Source organism: Kogia breviceps, chromosome 3 (genome assembly GCF_026419965.1).
Source record: "Kogia breviceps isolate mKogBre1 chromosome 3, mKogBre1 haplotype 1, whole genome shotgun sequence".
Taxonomy (NCBI): Eukaryota; Metazoa; Chordata; class Mammalia; order Artiodactyla; family Physeteridae; genus Kogia; species Kogia breviceps.
The window spans coordinates 125,796,799-125,817,292 of record NC_081312.1 but is presented as its reverse complement, the minus strand read 5'-3'; positions in this window follow the sequence as shown (position 1 = coordinate 125,817,292).

Sequence of the window (20,494 nt, the reverse complement as noted above, 5' to 3'; positions counted from 1 at the left end):
GGGCTAGGGTTAGGGTTAGGCCCCCGGTGAGGCTGAGGGTCGAGATCGGGGTCCGGATGCGTGTTAGGGTGCGTGTGCGTCGTAGCGGGTGGCGTGCCGTTAGGCTAGGCCTCAGGCTTCAGGCTGCCGGGGAGGCCTAGGGGTCAGGTTCAAGCCTGGGGCTAGGGTTAGGGTTAGGCCTCCGGTGAGGCTGAGGGTCGAGATCGGGGTGCGGATGCGTGTTAGGGGGCGTGTGCGTCGTAGGGCGCGGCGTTCCGTTAGGTTAGGCCTCAGGCTTCACGCTGCGGGGCAGGCCTATGGGTCAGGGTCAGGGATGGGGCTAGGGTTATGGTTAGGCCCCCGGTGAGGCTGAGGGTCGAGATCGGTGTGCGGATACGTGTTAGGGGGCGTGTGCGTCGTAGGGCACGGTGTGCCGTTAGGCTAGGCCACAGGCTTCAGGCTGTCGGGGAGGCCTAGGGGTCAGGGTCATGGCTGGGGCTAGGGTTAGGGTTAGGCCTCCGGTGAGGCTGAGGGTCGAGATCGGGGTGCGGATGCGTGTTAAGGGGCGTGTGCGACGTAGGGCGCTGCGTGCCGTTTGGCTAGGCCTCAGGCTTCAGGCTGCGGGGGTGGCCTAGGTGTCAGGTTCAGGGCTGGGGCTAGGGTTATGGTTAGGCCCCCGGTGAGGCTGAGGGTCGAGATCGGGGTGCAGATGCGTGTTCGAGGGCGTGGGCGGCCTAGGGCTTGGCATGCCGTTAGGCTAGGCCTCAGGCTTCAGGCTGCGGGGGAGGCCCAGGTGTCAGGGTCAGGGCTGGGGCTAGAGTTAGGGTTCGGCCCTCGGTGAGGCTGAGGGTCGAGATCGGGGTGCGGATGCGTGTTAGGGGGCGTGTGCGTCGTAGGGCGCTTCGTGCTGTTAGGTTAGGGGTCAGGCTTCAGGCTGCGGGGGAGGGCTAGATGTCAGGGTCAGGGATGGGGCTAGGGTTATGGTTAGGACCCCGGTGAGGCTGAGGGTCGAGATCAGGGTGCGGATGCGTGTTAGGGGGCGTGTGCGTCGTAGGGCATGGTGTGCCGTTAGGCTAGGCCACCGGCTTCAGGCTGTGGGGGAGGCCTAGGGGTCAGGGTCAGGGCTGGGGCTAGGGATAGGGTTAGGCCCCCGGTGAGGCTGAGGGTCGAGATCGGTGTTTGGATTCGTGTTAGGGGGCGTGTGCGTCGTAGGGCGCGGCGTGCCGTTAGGCTAGTCCTCAGGCTTCAGGCTGCGGGGGAGGCCTAGTGTTCAGGTTCAGGGCTGGGGCGAGGGTTAGGGTTAGGCCACTGGTGAGGCTGAGGGTCGAGATCGGAGTGCGGATGTGTGTTCCGTGGCGTGTGCGTCGTAGGGCGCGGCGTGCCCTTAGGCTAGGCCTCAGGCTTCAGTCTGCGGGGGTGGCCTAGGGTCAGTTTCAAACCTGGGGCTGGGGTTAGTGTTAGGCCCCCGGTGAGGCTCAGGGTCGAGATCGGGGTGCGGATACGTCTTATCGTGCGTGGGCTTCGTAGGGCGCGGTGTGCCGTTAGGCTAGGCCACAGGCTTCAGGCTGTGGGGGAGGCCTAGTGGTCAGGGTCATGGCAGGGACTAGGGTTAGGGTTAGGCCTCCGGTGAGGCTGAGGGTCGAGATCTGGGTGCGGATTCGTGTTAGGGGGCGTGTGCGTCGTAGGGCGCCGCGTGCCGTTAGGCTAGGCCTCAGGCTTTAGGCTGTGGGGGAGGCCTAGTGGTCAGGGTCAGGGCTCGGGCTAGGGTTAGGTTTAGGCCCAGGGTGAGGCTGAGGGTCGAGATCGGGGTGCGGATCCGTGTTAGGGGGCGTGGGCGTCGTAGGGCGCGGCGTGCCCTTAGGCTAGGCCTCAGGCTTCAGGATGTGGGGAAGGCCTAGGTGTCAGTGTCAAGCCTGGGGCTAGGGTTAGGGTTAGTCCCCCGGTGAGGCTGAGGGTCGAGATCGGGGTGCGGATGCGTGTTCGGGGGCGTGGGCGTCGTAGGGCCTGGCATGCTGTTAGGCTAGGCCTCAGGCTTCAGGCTGCGGGGGAGGCCCAGGGGTCAGCGTCAGGGCTGGGGCTAGAGTTAGGGTTAGGCCCTCGGTGAGGCTGAGGGTCGAGATCGCGGTGCGGATGCGTGTTAGGGGGCGTGGGTGTTGTAGGGTGCGGCATGCCATTAGGCTAGTCCTCAGGCTTCAGGCTGCGGGGGAGGCCTAGGGGTCAGGGTCAGGGCTGGGGCTAGGGTTACTGTTAGGAACTCGGTGAGGCTGAGGGTCGAGATCAGTGTGCGGATGCGTGTTAGGGGGCCTGTGCGTCGTAGGGCGCGGCGTGCCCTTAGGCTAGGCCTCAGGCTTCAGGCTGCGGGGGAGGCCTAGGTGTCAGGGTCAGGGCTGGAGCTAGGGTTAGGGTTAGGCCCCCGGTGAGGCTGAGGGTCGAGATCAGGATGCGGATGCGTGTTAGGGGGCGTGTGCGTCGTAGGGCGCGGCGTGCCATTAGGCTTCGCCTCAGGCTTCAGGCTGCGGGTGTGGCCTAGGTGTCAGGTTCAGGGCTGGGGCTAGGGTTAGGGTTAGGCCCCCGGTGAGGCTGAGGGTCGAGATCGGGGTGCGGATGCGTGTTAGGGTGCGTGTGAGTCGTAGCGGGTGGCGTGCCGTTAGGCTATGCCTTAGGCTTCAGGCTGCCGGGGAGGCCTAGGGGTCAGGTTCAAGCCTGTGGTTAGGGTTAGGGTAAGGCCCCCGGTGAGGCTCAGGGTCGAGATCGGGGTGCGGATGCGTGTTAGGGGGCGTGTGCGTCGTAGGGCGCGGCGTTCCGTTAGGCTAGGCCTCAGGCTTCAGGCTGCGGGGGAGGCCTAGGGGTCAGGGTCAGGGATGGGGCTAGGGTTATGGTTAGGCCCCCGGTGAGGCTGAGGGTCGAGATCGGGGTTTGGATGCGTGTTAGGGGGCGTGTACGTCGTAGGGCACGGTGTGCCGTTAGGCTAGGCCACAGGCTTCACGCTGTGGGGGAGGCATAGGGGTCAGGGTCATGGCTGGGGCTAGGGTTAGGGTTAGGCCTCCGGTGAGGCTGAGGGTCGAGATCTGGGTGCGGATTCGTGTTAGGGGGCGTGTGCGTCGAAGGGCGTGGCGTGCCGTTAGGCTAGGCCTCAGGCTTTAGGCTGCGGGGGAGGCCTAGGGGTCAGGGTCAGGGCTGGGGCTAGGGTTCGGTTTAGGCCCAGGGTGAGGCTGAGGGTCGAGATCGCGGTGCGGATGCGTGTTAGGGGTCTTGGGCGTCGTAGGGCGTGGCCTGCCCTTAGGCTAGGCCTCAGGCTTCAGGATGTGGGGGAGGCCTAGGTGTCAGGGTCAAGCCTGGGGCTAGGGTTAGGGTTAGTCCCCCGGTGAGGCTGAGGGTCGAGATCGGGGTGCGGATGCGTGTTCGGGGGCGTGGGCGTCGTAGGGCCTGGCATGCTGTTTGGCTAGGCCTCTGGCTTCAGGCTGCAGGGGAGGCCCAGGGGTCAGCGTCAGGGCTGGGTCTAGAGTTAGGGTTAGGCCCTCGGTGAGGCTGAGGGTCGAGATCTCGGTGCGGATTCGTGTTAGGGGGCGTGGGTGTTGGAGGGTGCGGCATGCCTTTAGGCTAGGCCTCAGGCTTCAGGCTGGGGGGGAGGCCTAGGTGTCAGAGTCAAGCCTGGGGCTAGGGTTAGGGTTAGGCCCCAGGTGAGGCTGAGGGTCGAGATCGGGGTGCGGATGCGTGTTCGGGGGCGTGGGCGTCGTAGGGCGCGGCATTCTGTTAGGTTAGGCTTCAGGCTTCAGGCAGCAGGGGTGGCCTAGGGGTCAGGGTCAAGCCTGGGGCTAGGGTTAGGGTTAGGCCCCCGGTGAGGCTGAGGGTCGAGATCGGAGTGCGGATGCGTGTTTGGTGGCGTGTGCTTCATAGGGTGCGGCGTGCCCTTAGGCTAGGCCTCAGGCTTCAGGCTGCGGGGGAGGCCTAGGTGTCAGGGTCAGGGCTGGGGCTAGTGTTAGGGTTAGGCCCCCGGAGAGAATGAGGGTCGAGATCGGGGTGCGGATGCGTGTTAGGGGGCGTGTGCGTCGTAGGGCGCTGCGTGCCGTTTGGCTAGGCCTCAGGCTTCAGGCTGCGGGGGTGGCCTAGGTGTCAGGTTCAGGGCTGGGACTAGGGTTAGGGTTAGGCCCCCGGTGAGGCTGAGGGTCGAGATCGGGGTGCGGATGCGTGTTAGGGTGCGTGTGCTCGAAGGGCGTGGCGTGCCGTTAGGCTAGGCCTCAGGCTTCAGGCTGTGGGGGAGGCCTAGTGTCAGGGTCAAGCCTGGGGCTGGGGTTAGTGTTAGGCCCCCGGTGAGGCTGAGGGTCGAGATCGGGGTGCGGATTCGTCTTAGCGTGCGTGGGCTTCATAGGGCGCGGCGTGCCATTAGGCTAGGCCTCAGGCTTCAGGCTTCGGGGGAGGCCTAGGGGTCAGGGTCTGGGCTGGGGCTAGGGTTAGGATTAGGTCCCCGGTGAGGCTGAGGGTCGAGATCGGGGTGTGGATGCGTGTTAGGGGGCGTGGGCGTCGTACGGCGCGGCGTGCCGTTAGGTTAGGCTTCAGGCTTCAGTCAGTGGGGGAGGCCTAGGCGTCAGGGTCAGGGCTGGGGCTAGGGTTAGGGTTAGGCCCGCGGTGAGGCTGAGGGTCGAGATCAGTGTGCGGATGCGTGTTAGGGGGCCTGTGCGTCATAGGGCGCGGCGTGCCCTTAGGCTAGGCCTCAGGCTTCAGGCTGCGGGGGAGGCCTAGCGGTCAGGGTCAGGGATGGGGCTAGGGTTAGGGTTAGGCCCCCGGTGAGGCTGAGGGTCGAGATCGGGGTGCGGATGCGTGTTAGTGTGCGTGTGCGTCGTAGCGGGAGGCGTGCAGTTAGGCTAAGCCTCAGGCTTCAGGCTGCCGGGGAGGCCTAGGGGTCAGGTTCAAGCCTGGGGCTAGGGTTAGGGTAAGGCCCCCGGTGAGGCTCAGGGTCGAGATCGGGGTGCGGATGCGTGTTAGGGGGCGTGTGCGTCGTAGGGCGCGGCGTTCCGTTAGGTTAGGCCTCAGGCTTCAGGCTGCGGGGAAGGCCTAGGGGTCAGGATCAGGGATGGGGCTAGGGTTATGGTTACGCCCCCGGTGAGGCTGAGGGTCGAGATCTGGGTGCGGATTCGTGTTAGGGGGCGTGTGCGTCGTAGGGCGCCGCGTGCCGTTAGGCTAGGCCTCAGGCTTTAGGCTGCGGGGGAGGCCTAGCTGTCAGGGTGAAGCCTGGGGCTAGGGTTAGGGTTAGTCCCCCGGTGAGGCTGAGGGTCGAGATCAGGGTGCGGATGCGTGTTCGGGGGCATGGGCGTCGTAGGGCGCGGCGTGCCGTTAGGTTAGGCTTCAGGCTTCAGGCAGCAGGGGTGGCCTAGGGGTCAGGGTCAAGCCTGGGGCTAGGGTTAGGTTTAGGCCCCCGGTGAGGCTGAGTGTCGAGATCGGGGTGCGGATGCGTGTTAGGGGGCGTGTGCGTCGTAGGGTGCGGCGTGCCGTTAGGCTAGGCCTCAGGCTTCAGGCTGCTGGGGAGGCCTTGGGGTCAGGGTCAGGGCTGGGGCTAGGGTTAGGGTTAGGCCCCCGGTGAGGCTGAAGGTCGAGATCGGTGTGCGGATGCGTGTTAGAGGGCGTGTGCGTGATAGGGCGCTGCGTGCCATTAGGCTAGGCCTCAGGCTTCAGGCTGCGGGGGAGGCCTAGGGGTCAGGGTCAAGCTGGGGCTAGGGTTAGGGTTAGGCCCCCGGTGAGGCTGAGGGTCGAGATCGGGGTGCGGATGCGTGTTAGGGGGCGTGGGCGTCGTAGGGTGCTGCGTGCCCTTAGGCTAGGCCTCAGGCTTCAGGATGTGGGGGAGGCCTAGGTGTCAGGGTAAAGCCTGGGGCTAGGGTTAGGGTTAGTCCCCCGGTGAGGCTGAGGGTCGAGATCGGGGTGCGGATGCGTGTTCGGGGGTGTGGGCGTCGTAGGGCCTGGCATGCTGTTAGGCTAGGCCTCAGGCTTCAGGCTGCGGGGGAAGCCCAGAGGTCAGCTTCAGGGCTGGGGCTAGAGTTAGGGTTAGGCCCTCGGTTAGGCTGAGGTTCGAGATCGCGGTGCGGATGCGTGTTAGGGGGCGTGTGCGTCGTAGGGCGCGGCGTGCCCTTAGGCTAGGCCTCAGGCTTCAGGCTGCGGGGGAAGCCTAGGTGTCAGGGTCATGGCTGGGGCTAGTGTTAGGGTTAGGCCCCCGGAGAGGCTGAGGGTCGAGATCGGGGTGCGGATGCGTGTTAGGGGGCGTGTGCGTCGTAGGGCGCTGCGTGCCGTTTGGCTAGGACTCAGGCTTCAGGCTGCGGGGGTGGCCTAGGTGTCAGGTTCAGGGCTGGGGCTAGGGTTAGGGTTAGGCCCCCGGTGAGGCTGAGGGTCGAGATCGGGGTGCGGATGCGTGTTAGGGGGCGTGTGCGTCGAAGGGCGTGGCGTGCCGTTAGGCTAGGCCTCAGGATTCAGGCTGCGGGGGAGGCCTAGTGTCAGGGTCAAGCGTGGGGCTGGGGTTAGTGTTAGGCTCCCGGTGAGGCTGAGTGACGAGATCGGGGTGCGGATTCGTCTTAGCGTTCGTGGGCGTCCTAGAGCGCGGCGTGCCCTTAGGCTAGGCCTCAGGCTTCAGGCTGCGGGGGAGGCCTAGGTGTCAGAGTATGGGCTGGGGCTAGGGTAAGGATTAGGCCCCCGGTGAGGCTGAGTGTCGAGATCGGGGTGCGGATGCGTGTTAGGGGGCGTGTGCTTCGAAGGGCGTGGCGTGCCGTTTGGCTAGGCCTCATGCTTCAGGCTGCGGGGGAGGCCTAGTGTCAGGGACAAGCCTGGGGCTGGGGTTAGTGTTAGGCCCCCCCGGTGAGGCTGAGGGTCGAGATCGGGGTGCGGATTCGTCTTAGCCTGCGTGGGCTTCGTAGGGCGCGGCGTGCCCTTAGGCTAGGCCTCAGGCTTCAGGCTGCTTGGGAGGCCTAGGGGTCAGGGTCAGGGCTGGGGCTAGGGTTAGGGTTAGGCCCCTGGTGAGGCTGAGGGTCGAGATCGGTGTGCGGATGCGTGTTAGATGGCGTGTGCGTCGTAGGGCACGGCGTGACGTTAGGCTAGGCCTCAGACTTCAGGCTGCGGGGGAGGCCTAGGGGTCAGGGTCAAGCTGGGGCTAGGGTTAGGGTTAGGCCCCTGGTGAGGCTGAGGGTGGAGATCGGAGTGCGGATGCGTGTTCGGTGGCGTGTGCGTCGTAGGGCGCGGCGTGCAGTTAGGCTAGGCCTCAGGCTTCAGGCTGCAGGTGAGGCCTAGGTGTCAGGGTCTGGGCTGGGTCTAGGGTTAGGGTTAGGCCCCCGGTGAGGCTGAGGGTCGAGATCGGGGTGCGGATGCCTGTTAGCGGGCCTGTGCGTCGTAGAGTGTGCCGTGCCGATAGGATACGCCTCAGGCTTCAGGCTGCGGGTGTGGCCTAGGTGCCAGGTTCAGGGCTGGGGCTAGGGTTAGGGTTAGGCCCCCGGTGAGGCTGAGGGTCGAGATCGGGGTGCGGATGCATGTTAGGGGGCGTGTGTGTCGTAGGGGGTGGCGTGCCGTTAGGCTAGGCCACAGGGTTCAGGCTGCGGGGGAGGCATAGGGGTCAGGGTCATGGCTGGGGCTAGGGTTAGGGTTAGGCCTCCGGTGAGGCTGAGGGTCGAGATCAGTGTGCGGATGCGTGTTAGGGGGCGTGTGCGTCGTAGGGCACGGTGTGCCGTTAGGTTAGGCCTCAGGCTTCAGGCTGCGGGGGAGGCCTAGGGGTCAGGGTCTGGGCTGGGGCTAGGGTTAGTGTTAGGCCCCCGGTGAGGCTGAGGGTCCAGATCAGTGTGCGGATGCGTGTTAGGGGGCGTGTGCGTCGAAGGGCGTGGCGTGCCGTTAGGCTAGGCCTCAGGCTTTAGGCTGTGGGGGAGGCCTATGGGTCAGGGTCAGGGCTGGGGCTAGGGTTAGGTTTAGGCCCAGGGTGAGGCTGAGGGTCGAGATCGGGGTGCGGATGCGTGTTTGGGGTCGTGGGCGTCGTAGGGCGCTGCGTGCCCTTAGGCTAGGCCTCAGGCTTCAGGATGTGGGGGAGGCCTAGGTGTCAGGGTCAAGCCTGGGGCTAGGGTTAGGCTTAGTCCCCCGGTGAGGCTGAGGGTCGAGATCGGGGTGCGGATGCGTGTTCGGGGGCGTGGGCGTCATAGGGCGCGGCGTGCCGTTAGGCTAGGCCTCAGGCTTCAGGCTGCGGGGGAGGCCTAGTGGTCAGGGTCAGGGCTGGGTCTAGGGTGAGTGTTAGGCCCCCGTTGAGGCTGAGGTTCGCGATCGGGGTACGGATGCGTGTTAGGGGGCGTGTGCGTCGAAGGGCCTGGCGTGCCGTTAGGCTAGGCCTCAGGTTTCAGGCTGCGGGGGAGGCCTAGGGGTCAGGGTCAGGGCTGGGGCTAGGGTTAGGGTTGGGGCCCTGTGAGGCTGAGGGTCGAGATCGGGGTGCGGATGCGTGTTAGGGGGCGTGTGCGTCGTACGGCGTGGCGTGCCGTTAGGCTAGGCCTCAGGCTTCAGGCTGCGGGGGAGGCCCAGGGGTCAGGGTCAGGGCTGGTACTAAGGTTAGGGTTGGGCCCCCGGTGAGGCTGAGGGTCGAGAACAGGGTGCGGATGCATGTTAGGGGGCGTGTGCGTCGTAGGGCGCGACGTGCCGTTAGGCTAGGCCTCAGGCTTCAGGCTGCGGGGGAGGCCTAGGGGTCAGGGTCAGGGCTGGGGCTAGGGTTAGGGTTAGGCCCCCGGTGAGGCAGAGGGTCGAGATCGGGGTGCGGATGCGTGTTAGGGGGCGTGTTCGTCGTAGGGCGCGGCGTGCCGTTAGGCTAGCCCTCAGGATTCAGGCTGCGGGGGAGGCCTAGGTGTAATGGTCAGGGATGGGGCTAGGGTAAGGGTTAGGCCCCCGGTGAGGCTGAGGGTCGCGATCGGGGTGCAGATGCGTGTTCGGGGGCGTGCGCGTCGTAGGGCACGCTGTGCCGTTAGTCTAGGTGTCTGGCATCAGGCTGCGGGGGAGGCCTCGGGGTCAGGGTCAGGGCTGGGGCTAGGGTTAGGGTTAGGCCCCCGGTGAGCCTCAGGGTCGAGATCGGGGTGTGGATGCGTGTTAGGGGATGTGTGTGTTGTAGGGCGCGGCGTGCCGTTAGGCTAGGCCTCAGGCATCAGGCTGCGGGGGAGGCCTAGGGTCAGGGTCAAGGCTGGGGCTAGGGTTAGGGTTAGGCCCCCGGTGAGGCTGAGGGTTGAGATCGGGGTGCGAATGCGTGTTAGGAGGCGTGTGCGTCGTAGGGCGCGGCGTGCCGTTAGGCTAGGCCTCAGGCTTCAGGCTGCGCGGGACGCCTAGGGGTCAGGGTCAGGGCTGGGGCTCGGGTTAGTGTTTGGCCCCCGGTGAGGCTGAGGGTCGAGATCGGGGTGCGGATGCGTCTTAGGGGGTGTGTGTGTCGTAGGGCGCGGCGTGCCGTTAGGCTAGGCCTCAGGCTTCAGGTTGCCGGGAAGGCCTAGTGGTCAGGGTCAGAGATGGGGCTCGGGTTAGGGTTAGGTCCCCTGTGAGGCTGAGGGTCGAGATCGGGGTGCGGATGCGTCTTAGGGGGCGTGTGCGTCGTAGGGCGCGGCGTGCCATTAGGCTAGGCCTCAGGCTTCAGGCTGCGGGGGACGCCTAGGGGTCATGGTCAGGCCTGGGGCTCGGGTTAGGCTTAGGCCCGCGGTGAGGCTGAGGGTGGAGATCGGTGTGCGGATGCGTGTTAGGGCACGTGTGCGTCATTTGGCGCGGCATGCCGTCAGGCTAGGCCTCAGGCTTCAGGCTGCGGGGGAGGCCTAGAGGTCAGGGTCCTGGCTGGGGCTAGGGTTAGGGTTAGGCCCCCGGTGAGGCTGAGGGTCGAGATCGGGGTGCGGATGCGTGTTATGGGGCGTGCGCGTCGTGGGGCGCGGCTTGCCATTAGGCTAGGCCTCAGGCTTCAGGCTGCGGGCGAGGCCTAGGGGTCAGAGTCAGGGCTAAATCTAGGGTTTGGGTTGGGCCCCCGGTGCGGCTGAGGGACGAGATCAGGGTGCGAATGCGTGTTAGGGGGCGTGTGCGTCTTAGGGCGCGGCGTGCCGTTAGGCTAGGCCTCAGGCTTCAGGCTGCGGGAGGGGCCTGGTGGTCAGGTTGAGGGCTGGGGCTAGGGTTAGGGTTAGGCCCCCGGTTAGGCTGAGGGTCGAGATCTGCGTGCTGATGCGTGTTAGGGGGCGTGTGCGTCGTAGGGCACGGCGTGCCGTTAGGCTAGGCCTCAGGCTTCAGGTTGCCGGGGAGGCCTAGTGGTCAGGGTCAGAGATGGGGCTAGGTTTAGGGTTACGCCCCCGGTGAGGCTGAGGGTCGAGTTCGGGGTGCGGATGCGTGTTAAGGGGCGTGCGCGTCGTAGGGCGCGGCATACCGTTAGGCTAGGCCTCAGGCTTCAGGCTGCGGGGGAGGCCTAGGTGTCAGGGTCAGGGCTGGGTTTAGGGTTACGGTTAGGCCCCCGGTTAGGCTGAGGGTCGAGATCGGGGTGCAGATGCGTGTTAGGGGGGGTGTTCGTCGTAGGGCGCGGCGTGCCGTTAGGCTAGGCCTCAGGCTTCAGGTTGCCGGGGAGGCCTAGGGGTCAGCGTCAGGGCTGGGGCTAGGGTTTGGGTTGGGCCCCCGGTGAAGCTGAGGGTCGAGATCGGGGTGCGGATGCGTGTTAGGGGGCGTGTGCCTCGTAGGGCGCATCGTGCCGTTAGGATAGGCCTCAGGCTTCAGTCTGCGGGCGAGGCCTAGGGGGAAGGGTAAGGGCTGGGGCTAGGGTTAGTGTTAGGCCCCCGGTGAGGCTGAGGGTCGAGATCGGGGTGCGGATGCGTGTTAGGGGGCGTGCGCGTCGTGGGGCGCGGCGTGCCATTAGGCTAGGCCTCAGGCTTCAGGCTGCGGGTTAGGCCTAGGGGTCAGGGTCAGGGCTGGGGCTAGGGTTAGGGTTGGGCTCCCGGTGAGGCTGAGGGTTGAGATCAGGTTGGGGATGCGTGTTAGGGGGCGTGTGCGTCTTAGGGCACGGCGTGCCGTTAGGCTAGGCCTCAGGCTTCAAGCTGTGGGGGAGGCCTAGGGGTCAGTGTCAGGGCTGTGGCTCGGGTTAGTGTTAGGCCCCCGGTGAGGCTGAGGGTCGAGATCGGGGTGCGGATGCGTGTTAGGGGGCGTGTGCGTCGTTGGGGGCGGCGTGCCGTTAAGCTAGGCCTCTAGCTTAAGGCTGCGAGGTACACCTAGAAGTCAGGGTCCTGGCTGGGGCTAGGGTTAGGGTTAGGCCCCCGGTGAGGCTGAGGGTCGAGATCGTGGTGCGGATGCGTGTTAGGGGGCGTGTTTGTCGTAGGGCAAGGCGTGCCGTTAGGCTAAGCCTCGGGCTTCAGGCTGCGGAGGAGGCCTAGGTTTCAGGGTCTGGGCTGGGTCTAGGGTTAGGGTTAGGCCCCCGGTGAGGCTGAGGGTCGAGATCGGGGTGCGGATGCGTGTTAGGGGGTGTGTACTTCGTAGGGCGCGGCGTGCTGTTAGGCTAGGCCTAAGGCTTCAGGCTGCGGGGGAGGCCTAGAGGTCAGCGTCAGGGCTGGGGCTAGGGTTAGGCTTGGGCCCCCGGTGAGGCTGAGGGTCGAGATCGGTGTGCGGATGCGTGTTAGGGGGCGTGCGCGTCGTGGGGCGCGGCTTGCCATTAGGCTAGGCCTCAGGCTTCAGGCTGCGGGCGAGGCCTAGGGGTCAGAGTCCGGGCTGAATCTAGGGTTTGGGTTGGGCCCCCGGTGCGGCTGAGGGTCGAGATCGGGGTGCGAATGCGTGTTAGGGGGCTTTTGCATCGTAGGGCGTGGCATGCTGTTAGGCTAGGCCTCAGGCTTCAGGCTGCGGGGGAGGCCCAGGGGTCAGCGTCAGGGCTGGGGCTAGGGTTAGGTAAGGCCCCCGGTTAGGCTGAGGGTGGAGATCGGGGTGCGGATGCGTGTTAGGGGGCGTGCGCGTCGTAGGGCGCGGCGTGCCGTTAGGCTAGGCCTCAGGCTTCAGGCTGCGGGGGAGGCCTAGGGGTCATGGTCAGGCCTGTGGCTAGGGTTAGGGTTAGGACCCCGGTGAGGCTGAGGGTCGAGATCGGGGTGCGGATGCGTGTTAGGGGGCATGTGTGTCGTAGGGCGCGGCGTGCCGTTAGGCTAGGCCTCAGGCTTCAGACTGCGGGAGAGGCCCGGCGGTCAGGGTGAGGGCTGGGGCTAGGGTTAGGGTTAGGCCCCCGGTGAGGCTGAGGGTCGAGATCGGGGTGCGGATGCGTGTTAGGGGGCGTGCGCGTCGTGGGGCGCGGCTTGCCATTAGGCTAGGCCTCAGGCTTCAGGCTGCGGGCGAGGCCTAGGGGTCAGAGTCCGGGCTGAATCTAGGGTTTGGGTTGGGCCCCCGGTGCGGCTGAGGGTCGAGATCGGGGTGCGAATGCGTGTTAGGGGGCTTTTGCATCGTAGGGCGTGGCATGCTGTTAGGCTAGGCCTCAGGCTTCAGGCTGCGGTGTAGGCCTAGAGGTCAGGGTCCTGGCTGGGGCTAGGGTTAGGGTTAGGCCCCCGGTGAGGCTGAGAGTCGAGATCGGGGTGCGGATGCCTGTTAGGGGTCGTGTGCGTCTTAGGGCGCGGTGTGCCGTTAGGCAGGGCCTCAGGCTTCAGGCTTCGGGGGAGGCCTAGGGGTCAGGGTCAGGGCTGGGGCTACGGTTAGGTAAGGCCCCCGGTTAGGCTGAGGGTGGAGATCGGGGTGCGGATGCGTGTTAGGGGGCGTGCGCGTCGTAGGGCGCGGCGTGCCGTTAGGCTAGGCCTCAGGCTTCAGGCTGCGGGGGAGGCCTAGGGGTCATGGTCAGGCCTGTGGCTAGGGTTAGGGTTAGGACCCCGGTGAGGCTGAGGGTCGAGATCGGGGTGCGGATGCGTGTTAGGGGGCATGTGTGTCGTAGGGCGCGGCGTGCCGTTAGGCTAGGCCTCAGGCTTCAGACTGCGGGAGAGGCCCGGGGGTCAGGGTGAGGGCTGGGGCTAGGGTTAGGGTTAGGCCCCCGGTGAGGCTGAGGGTCGAGATCGGGGTGCGGATGCGTGTTAGGGGGCGTGCGCATCGTAGGGCATGGCGTGCCGTTAGGCTAGGCCTCAGGCTTCAGGCTGCGGGGGTGGCCTAGGGGTCAGGGTCAGGGCTGGGGCTAGGCTTACTGTTAGGTCCCCAGTGAGGCTGAGGGTCGAGATCGGGGTGCGGATGCGTGTTAGGGGGCGTGTGCGTCATAGGGCGCGGCGTGCCGTTAGGTTAGGCCTCAGGCTTCAGGCTGCTGGGGAGTCCTAGGTATCAGGGTCAGGGCTGCGGCTAGGATTAGGGTTAGGCACCCGGTGAGGATGAGGGTCGAGATCGGGGTGCGGATGCGTGTTAGGGGGCGTGCGCGTCGTAGGGCGCGGCGTGCCGTTAGGCTAGGCCTTACGCTTCAGGCTGCGGGGGAGGCCTAGGTTTCAGGGTCAGTGCTGGGGCTAGGTTTAGGGTTAGGCCCCCGGTGAGGCTGAGGGTCGAGTTCGGGGTGCGGATGCGTGTTAAGGGGCGTGCGCGTCGTAGGGCCTGGCATGCTGTTAGGCTAGGCCTCAGGCTTCAGGCTGCGGTGTAGGCATAGAGGTCAGGGTCCTGGCTGGGGCTAGGGTTAGGGTTAGGCCCCCGGTGAGGCTGAGAGTCGAGATCGGGGTGCGGATGCCTGTTAGGGGGCGTGTGCGTCTTAGGGCGCGGCGTGCCGTTAGGCTAGGCCTCAGGCTTCAGGCTACGGGGGAGGCCTAGGGGTCAGGGTCTGGGCTGGGTCTAGGGTTAGGGTTAGGCCCCCGGTGAGGCTGAGGGTCGAGATCGGGGTGCGGATGCGTGTTAGGGGGTGTGTACTTCGTAGGGCGCGGCGTGCTGTTAGGCTAGGCCTAAGGCTTCAGGCTGCGGGGGAGGCCTAGAGGTCAGCGTCAGGGCTGGGGCTAGGGTTAGGCTTGGGCCCCCGGTGAGGCTGAGGGTCGAGATCGGTGTGCGGATGCGTGTTAGGGGGCGTGCGCGTCGTGGGGCGCGGCTTGCCATTAGGCTAGGCCTCAGGCTTCAGGCTGCGGGCGAGGCCTAGGGGTCAGAGTCCGGGCTGAATCTAGGGTTTGGGTTGGGCCCCCGGTGCGGCTGAGGGTCGAGATCGGGGTGCGAATGCGTGTTAGGGGGCTTTTGCATCGTAGGGCGTGGCATGCTGTTAGGCTAGGCCTCAGGCTTCAGGCTGCGGGGGAGGCCCAGGGGTCAGCGTCAGGGCTGGGGCTAGGGTTAGGTAAGGCCCCCGGTTAGGCTGAGGGTGGAGATCGGGGTGCGGATGCGTGTTAGGGGGCGTGCGCGTCGTAGGGCGCGGCGTGCCGTTAGGCTAGGCCTCAGGCTTCAGGCTGCGGGGGAGGCCTAGGGGTCATGGTCAGGCCTGTGGCTAGGGTTAGGGTTAGGACCCCGGTGAGGCTGAGGGTCGAGATCGGGGTGCGGATGCGTGTTAGGGGGCATGTGTGTCGTAGGGCGCGGCGTGCCGTTAGGCTAGGCCTCAGGCTTCAGACTGCGGGAGAGGCCCGGCGGTCAGGGTGAGGGCTGGGGCTAGGGTTAGGGTTAGGCCCCCGGTGAGGCTGAGGGTCGAGATCGGGGTGCGGATGCGTGTTAGGGGGCGTGCGCGTCGTGGGGCGCGGCTTGCCATTAGGCTAGGCCTCAGGCTTCAGGCTGCGGGCGAGGCCTAGGGGTCAGAGTCCGGGCTGAATCTAGGGTTTGGGTTGGGCCCCCGGTGCGGCTGAGGGTCGAGATCGGGGTGCGAATGCGTGTTAGGGGGCTTTTGCATCGTAGGGCGTGGCATGCTGTTAGGCTAGGCCTCAGGCTTCAGGCTGCGGTGTAGGCCTAGAGGTCAGGGTCCTGGCTGGGGCTAGGGTTAGGGTTAGGCCCCCGGTGAGGCTGAGAGTCGAGATCGGGGTGCGGATGCCTGTTAGGGGTCGTGTGCGTCTTAGGGCGCGGTGTGCCGTTAGGCAGGGCCTCAGGCTTCAGGCTTCGGGGGAGGCCTAGGGGTCAGGGTCAGGGCTGGGGCTACGGTTAGGTAAGGCCCCCGGTTAGGCTGAGGGTGGAGATCGGGGTGCGGATGCGTGTTAGGGGGCGTGCGCGTCGTAGGGCGCGGCGTGCCGTTAGGCTAGGCCTCAGGCTTCAGGCTGCGGGGGAGGCCTAGGGGTCATGGTCAGGCCTGTGGCTAGGGTTAGGGTTAGGACCCCGGTGAGGCTGAGGGTCGAGATCGGGGTGCGGATGCGTGTTAGGGGGCATGTGTGTCGTAGGGCGCGGCGTGCCGTTAGGCTAGGCCTCAGGCTTCAGACTGCGGGAGAGGCCCGGGGGTCAGGGTGAGGGCTGGGGCTAGGGTTAGGGTTAGGCCCCCGGTGAGGCTGAGGGTCGAGATCGGGGTGCGGATGCGTGTTAGGGGGCGTGCGCATCGTAGGGCATGGCGTGCCGTTAGGCTAGGCCTCAGGCTTCAGGCTGCGGGGGTGGCCTAGGGGTCAGGGTCAGGGCTGGGGCTAGGCTTACTGTTAGGTCCCCAGTGAGGCTGAGGGTCGAGATCGGGGTGCGGATGCGTGTTAGGGGGCGTGTGCGTCATAGGGCGCGGCGTGCCGTTAGGTTAGGCCTCAGGCTTCAGGCTGCTGGGGAGTCCTAGGTATCAGGGTCAGGGCTGCGGCTAGGATTAGGGTTAGGCACCCGGTGAGGATGAGGGTCGAGATCGGGGTGCGGATGCGTGTTCGGGGGCGTGCGCGTCGTAGGGCGCGGCGTGCCGTTAGGCTAGGCCTTACGCTTCAGGCTGCGGGGGAGGCCTAGGTTTCAGGGTCAGTGCTGGGGCTAGGTTTAGGGTTAGGCCCCCGGTGAGGCTGAGGGTCGAGTTCGGGGTGCGGATGCGTGTTAAGGGGCGTGCGCGTCGTAGGGCCTGGCATGCTGTTAGGCTAGGCCTCAGGCTTCAGGCTGCGGTGTAGGCATAGAGGTCAGGGTCCTGGCTGGGGCTAGGGTTAGGGTTAGGCCCCCGGTGAGGCTGAGAGTCGAGATCGGGGTGCGGATGCCTGTTAGGGGGCGTGTGCGTCTTAGGGCGCGGCGTGCCGTTAGGCTAGGCCTCAGGCTTCAGGCTACGGGGGAGGCCTAGGGGTCAGGGTCAGGGCTGGGGCTAGGGTTAGGTAAGGCTCCCGGTGAGGCTAAGGGTGGAGATCGGGGTGCGGATGCCTGTTAGGGGGCGTGCGCGTCGTAGGGCGCGGCGTGCCGTTAGGCTAGGCCTCAGGCTTCAGGCTGCGGGGGAGGCCTAGGTGTCAGGGTCAAGCCTGGGGCTAGGGTTAGGTTTAGGCCCCCGGTGAGGCTGAGGGTCGAGATCGGGGTGCGGATGCGTGTTCGGGGGCGTGGGCGTCGTAGGGCGCGGCGTGCCGTTAGGTTAGGCTTCAGGCTTCAGGCAGCAGGGGTGGCCTAGGGGTCAGGGTCAAGCCTGGGGCTAGGGTTAGGGTTAGGCCCCCGGTGAGGCTGAGGGTCGAGATCGGGGTGCGGATGCGTGTTAGGGGGCGTGTGCGTCGTAGGGCACGGTGTGCCGTTAGGCTAGGCCACAGGCTTCAGGCTGTGGGGGAGGCCTAGGTGTCAGGGTCATGGCTGGGGCTCGGTTTAGGGTTAGGCCCCCGGTGAGGCTGAGGGTGGAGATCGGGGTACGGATGCGTGTTAGGGGGCATGTGCGTCGTAGGGCATGGCGTGCCGTTAGGCTAGGCCTCTGTCTTCAGGCTGCGGGGGAGGCCTAGGTGTCAGGGTCAGGGCTGGGCTTAGGGTTACGGTTAGGCCCCCGGTTAGGCTGAGGGTCGAGATCGGGGTGCAGATGCGTGTTAGGGGGGGTGTTCGTCGTAGGGCGCGGCGTGCCGTTAGGCTAGGCCTCAGGCTTCAGGCTGCGGGGGAGGCCTAGGGGTCAGGGTCAGGGCTGGGGCTCGGGTTAGGGTTAGGCCCCCGGTGAGGCTGAGGGTGGAGATCGGTGTGCGGATGCGTGTTAGGGCGCGTGTGCATCATTGGGCGCGCCGTGCCGTTAGGCTAGGCCTCAGGCTTCAGGCTGCGGGGTAGGCCTAGAGGTCAGGGTCCTGGCTGGGGGTAGGGTTAGGGTTAGGCCCCCGGTGAGGCTGAGGGTCGAGATCGGGGTGTGGATGCGTGTTAGGGGGCGTGCGCGTCGTGGGGCGCGGCTTGCCATTAGGCTAGGCCTCAGGCCTCAGGCTGCGGGCGAGGCCTAGGGGTCAGAGTCAGGGCTGAATCTAGGGTTTGAGTTGGGCCCCCGGTGCGGCTGAGGGTCGAGATCGGGGTGCGAATGCGTGTTAGGAGGCTTTTGCGTCGTAGGGCGTGGCATGCTGTTAGGCTAGGCCTCAGGCTTCAGGCTGCGGTGTAGGCTTAGAAGTCAGGGTCCTGGCTGGGGCTAGGGTTAGGGTTAGGCCCCCGGTGAGGCTGAGAGTCGAGATCGGGGTGCGGATGCCTGTTAGGGGGCGTGTGCGTCTTAGGGCACGGCGTGCCGTTAGGCTAGGCCTCAGGCTTCAGGCTGCGGGGGAGGCCTAGGGGTCAGGGTCAGGGCTGGGGCTAGGGTTAGGTAAGGCCCCCGGTGAGGCTGAGGGTGGAGATCGGGGTGCGGATGCGTGTTATGGGGCGTGCGCGTCGTAGGGCGCGGCGTGCCGTTAGGCTAGGCCTCAGGCTTCAGGCTGCGGGGGACGCCAAGGGGTCATGGTCAGGCCTGTTGCTAGGGTTAGGGTTAGGACCCCGGTGAGGCTGAGGGTCGAGATCGGGGTGCGGATGCGTGTTAGGGGGCATGTGCGTCGTAGGGCGCGGCGTGCCGTTTGGCTAGGCCTCAGGCTTCAGGCTGCGGGAGAGGCCTGGGGGTCAGGGTGAGCGCTGGGGCTGGGGTTAGGGTTAGGCCCCCGGTGAGGCTGAGGGTCGAGATCTGCGTGCGGATGAGTCTTAGGGGGCGTGCGCGTCGTAGGGCGCGGCGTGCCGTTAGGCTAGGCCTTACGCTTCAGGCTGCGGGGGAGGCCTAGGTGTCAGGGTCGGGGCTGGGGCTAGGTTTAGGGTTAGGCCCCCGGTGAGGCTGAGGGTCGAGATCGGGGTGCAGATGCGTGTTAGGGGGCTTGTGCGTCGCAGGGCGCAGCGTGCCGTTAGGCTAGGCCTCAGGCTTCAGGCTGCTGAGGACGCCTAGGTGTCAGGGTCAGGGCTGGGGCTAGGGTTAGGGTTAGGCCACCGGTGAGGCTGACGGTCGAGATCGTGGTTCGGATGAGTGTTCGGGGCCCTGGGCGTCGTAGGTCGCGGTGTTCCTTTAGGCTAGGCCTCAGGCTTCAGGCTGCGGGGGAGGCCTAGCGGTCAGGGTCAGGGCTGGGGCTAGGGTTAGTGTTAGGCCCCCGGTGAGGCTGAGGGTCGAGATCGGGGTGCGGATGCGTGATAGGGGGCGCTTGCGTTGTAGCGCGTGGCGTGCCGTTAGGCTAGGCCTCAGGCTTCAGGCTGCGGGGGAGGCCTATGGGTCAGGGTCACGGTTGGTGCTAGGGTTACGGTTAGGCCCCCGGTGAGGCTGAGGGTCGAGATCGGGGTGCGGATGCGTGTTAGAGGGCGTGGGCGTCGTAGGGTGCGGCGTGCCGTTAGGCTAGTCCTCAGGCTTCAGGCTGCGGGGGAGGCCTAGGGGTCAGGGTCAGGGCTGGGGCTAGGGTTAGGTTTAGGCCCCAGGTGAGGCTGAGGGTCGAGATTGGGGTCCGGATGCGTGTTACGCGGCGTGTGCATCGTAGGGCGCGGCGTGCCGTTAGGCTAGGCCTCAGGCTTCAGGCTGCGGGGGAGGCCTAGCGGTCCGGGTTAGGGCTGGGGTTAGGGTTAGGGTTAGGCCCCCGGTGAGGCTGAGGGTCGAGATCGGGGTGCGGATGCATGTTCGGAGGCGTGGGCGTCGTAGTGCGAGGCGTGCCGTTAGGCTAGGCCTCAGGCTTCAGGCTGCGGGGGAGCCCTAGGTGTCAGTGTCAGGGCTTGGGCTAGGGTTAGGGTTAGACACCGCTGAGGTTGAGCGTCGAGATCGGGGTACAGATGCGTGTTAGGGGGCGTGTGCATCATTGGGCGCGGCGTGCCGTTAGGCTAGGCCTCAGGCTTCAGGCTGCGGGGTAGGCCTAGAGGTCAGGGTCCTGGCTGGGGCTAGGGTTAGGGTTAGGCCCCCGGTGAGGCTGAGAATCGAGATCGGGGTGCGGATGCGTGTTAGGGGGCGTGCGCGTCGTGGGGCGCGGCTTGCCATTAGGCTAGGCCTCAGGCTTCAGGCTGCGGGCGAGGCCTAGGGGTCAGAGTCAGGGCTGAATCTAGGGTTTGGGTTGGGCCCCCGGTGCGGCTGAGGGTCGAGATCGGGGTGCGAATGCGTGTTAGGGGGCTTTTGCGTCGTAGGGCATGGCATGCTGTTAGGCTAGGCCTCAGGCTTCAGGCTGCGGTGTAGGCATAGAGGTCAGGGTCAAGCCTGGGGCTAGGGTTAGGGTTAGTCCCCCGGTGAGGCTGAGGGTCGAGATAGGGGTGCGGATGCGTGTTCGGGGGCGTGGGCGTCGTAGGGCCTGGCATGCTGTTAGGCTAGGCCTCAGGCTTCAGGCTGCGGGGGAGGCCCAGAGTTCAGGGTCAGAGCTGGGGCTAGAGATAGGCTTAGGCCCTCGGTGAGGCTGAGGGTCGAGATCGCGATGCGGATGCCTGTTAGGGGGCGTGGGCGTCGTAGGGCGCAGCGTGCCATCAGGTTAGGCTTCAGGCTTCAGGCAGCAGGGGAGGCCTAGTGGTCAGGGTCTGGGCCGGGGCTAGGGTTAGGATTAGGCCCCCGGTGAGGCTGAGGGTCGAGATCGGGGTGCGGATGCGTGTTCGGGGGCGTGTGCGTCGTAGGGCACGGCGTGCCGTTAGGCTAGGCCACAGGCTTCAGGCTGCGGGGGAGGCCTAGGGGTCAAGGTCAGGGCTGGGGCTAGGGTTAGGGTTAGGCCCCCGGTGAGGCTGAGGGTCGAGATCGGGGTGCGGATGCGTGTTAGGGGGCGTGGGCGTCGTAGGGCGTGGCGTGCCCTTAGGCTACGCCTCAGGCTTCAGGCTGCAGGTGAGGCCTAGGTGTCAGGGTCTGGGCTGGGGCTAGGGTTAGGGTTAGGCCCCCGGTGAGGCTGACGGTCGAGATCGGGGTGCGGATGCCTGTTAGCCGGCCTGTGCGTCGTAGAGTGCGCCGTACCGATAGGCTACGCCTCAGGCTTCAGGCTGCGGTTGTGGCCTAAGTGTCAGGTTCAGGCCTGGGGCTAGGGTTAGGGTTAGGCCCCCGGTGAGGCTGAGGGTCGAGATCGGGGTGCGGATGCATGTTAGGGGGCGTGTGTGTCGTAGGGGGTGGCGTGCCGTTAGGCTAGGCCTCAGGCTTCAGGCTGCGGGGGAGGCCTAGGGGTCAGGGTCAGGGCTGGGGCTAGGGTTAGGGTTAGGACCTCGGTGAGGCTGAGGGTCGAAATCGGGGTGTGGATGCGTGTTAGGGGGCGTGGGCATCGTAGGGCGCGGCGTGTCGTTAGGCTAGGCCTCAGGCTTCAGGCTG